This window comes from Montipora capricornis, chromosome 14 (genome assembly GCF_036669925.1).
Source record: "Montipora capricornis isolate CH-2021 chromosome 14, ASM3666992v2, whole genome shotgun sequence".
NCBI lineage: Eukaryota > Metazoa > Cnidaria > Anthozoa > Scleractinia > Acroporidae > Montipora > Montipora capricornis.
The window spans coordinates 45,694,546-45,697,045 of record NC_090896.1 but is presented as its reverse complement, the minus strand read 5'-3'; the positions used below and the strand labels follow the sequence as shown (position 1 = coordinate 45,697,045).

The window sequence follows — 2,500 nt, the reverse complement described above, 5'->3', positions numbered from 1 at the left end:
TATCGTGCATTCGGCCAACCGTCTTTGCTGACTTCCTTTCTCGGCAGGGTGGAAACCTGGATAATTTCAAGGGGTTTGATGCTACCGGTAAATTTTCTTTTTAATTTCCAAGTCGTTTGTGTTAGTCATGATGCCAATCAAACACCCTTAGACTAGCAGTAAACAAGGATTAGTGAGGTGCTTTCGATCTTGTCATCGACGAGGAATTTGAAAATAGTTGTAAATTTTGAAGAAAATCGTTTTGTATTTTTTTCTGAAGGTATCACACTATCAGTATTTTGACTGAGTATTTTGACTGTTATCTTGTTGCTTATTAACAACAAGTTATGGCCGAATACATGTGTTCTATAGAGGATATTACATGGCCACCCGGAGATACGACATTTCTCTTCGAGTGTTGAAAAATATTTCATGAGTGAGCGCAGCGAACGAGTGGAATATTAATTTTTTCAACATGAGAAAAGAAATTTTATATCTTCAAGCGGCCACGTAATATCCTATTTATTATATAAACACCAATGAAATACTAAACAATTTCACGAAAGACATCGAAAGGTGCGAGTTTCGTATGTAAGCATAGCAACAGTGATCTTTTCACGTGTAAAGGTGTCATGTTTTCGCGCGAAAGCTCACTTGGTGTTTCATTGGCGTTTATATAATGATTTTGCAATATCACTTTTGTGGGATATTAGTAGCCTTTCTTGCTGGATAGCCAGCAGACACAGCGTGACTCCCCAGCGTGTACAGCACGGTGTATTGCCGAACGGACTCCCAACCAGGTATTAACCCCGTCTAACAGGACGGCTATAAGGGTGGCAAATGCTTAAATTGTCCCTTGAAAGAGCACCTAAACTCAAATATTTTTCGTTCCTAATATAAATCTCCCAATCCGAAGCAAACATATGTCTGACTCACTGTAACTTCCACGAGAGGACAAATAACCCCAGCATAAATTCCGAGGGTTAACACACTTTTTTGATTCAGATGTAGACAGAGAAGCGGTTAAAACTAAAATACAAGCAAACAAAGAACATTACTAAGCGAACCAATCTTGAGACGGACAACGATAGAAAGCAACACTTACATTTGTTTCGGAGCTGGGACTAAGAAAGACACGTCAAGGCTATAACGAATACTGCACTGAAGGCGTCGAAGAAGAAGAATCAGAACTGCCCTTGGCGTAGAATTTGAACTGCTTTGAAGCGAATATATCATAAAAACTCAAAATAACTTATAAAGCGGCCTTAAATTCTTGCAAGTGAAAACGAGTAAATTACACTAAATCAGTTAACTAACACCAAGAAACACATTCCGCACGCACAGCAAACTAACGATAAACATTCCAAAACAAAAAATACAACAAACACTAATGAAGAGGCGTTTACTTCCTTACAGTCACCATTTGTAACCAGAATTTCGCTTTTTCTGTGCCGTGCAAGCCACGTAAACTTGGCAGTAATTTAGACCCACGACCGTGATGTGAGTGGCATGGGTCTATTCTCGATTTTACGTCACAAACTGCTTTGCATTCCTGTTTTCGATGAAATTTTGCATTGCAAAGCAGTTAGGGACGCAAAATAGAGAATAGACCTACGCCTCTCACATCACGGTCGTGGGTCCAAATTACTGCTAGCCGGTTTTAATAACTTTGCGCGTCTTGCCCATTAGATAAAAAGCGGAATCTTGAGGTAAGAATGGTAAAACATGTTTGCTTTTGATGGGGAGATTAATGCTGTAGACGAAAAATATTTGACTTTAGGTGCACTTTTAGTGCGAGGATCACTCCTACCTTTCGTTTATAACGGCAATTCAAATGTACATTTCTTTGAAGCTTATATAGATCAGGGGTACCCAACGTCGATTTTCGGATTAACATCTGTTCGGAAGACGATTTGAGGTCTAGAATTTCGGAACATTTGTTGTAAAATTCGTTGCTTGCCTGCCTGTCCTAGGATTTTCGAACATCTAAAACATGGTATAATCGCCCACGTTAAACGAATTTTTACCCTAAAAAGGTCACCTAGAATTTTCGGGAGCCTTTTTTCTGGCTGAAATTTTCGAAAAGGTACGTTTTGATCCCTATAATTTTCGGATCAGTAGACTTTCAGCTATGGAATCCGAACAGATGAAAAATGCTTAGGGGATAAAAATATGGCTACATCTACCTTTTATATACTTAAATACGTTTAACAATGCTATGTTTAAGTGGGTTTGAACTATATTCTCGTTGGGTGCCCCTGATAGATTGTATAGTTTTAAATATTTCCAAGAAAGTATGAAGTAAGAGAGCGAGGCCGTCATGTTTGTTCATATTACGATGAAAGTAATTTAAAAATCCATCACTAGTTGCTGTTGCTTGCTTGTTGTGGCGTAGCTGAAGCCCTTCTGGCGACAGGTTTTACTACAGATGTGATGAGCGAAGTGCACAGACCACATTTAATAGAGGATTGATTGATTAAACACTTCTCCTGTTTTTATTTAACAGATTTTAGCAAAATCA

General features: G+C 38.6%; 1 pseudogene; it reads left to right on the top strand.

Moving 5' to 3' along the window:
• Positions 1 to 2,500, top strand: part of LOC138033144 (protein mono-ADP-ribosyltransferase PARP14-like) — a 17,980-nt pseudogene that overhangs the window by 1,397 nt on the left and 14,083 nt on the right.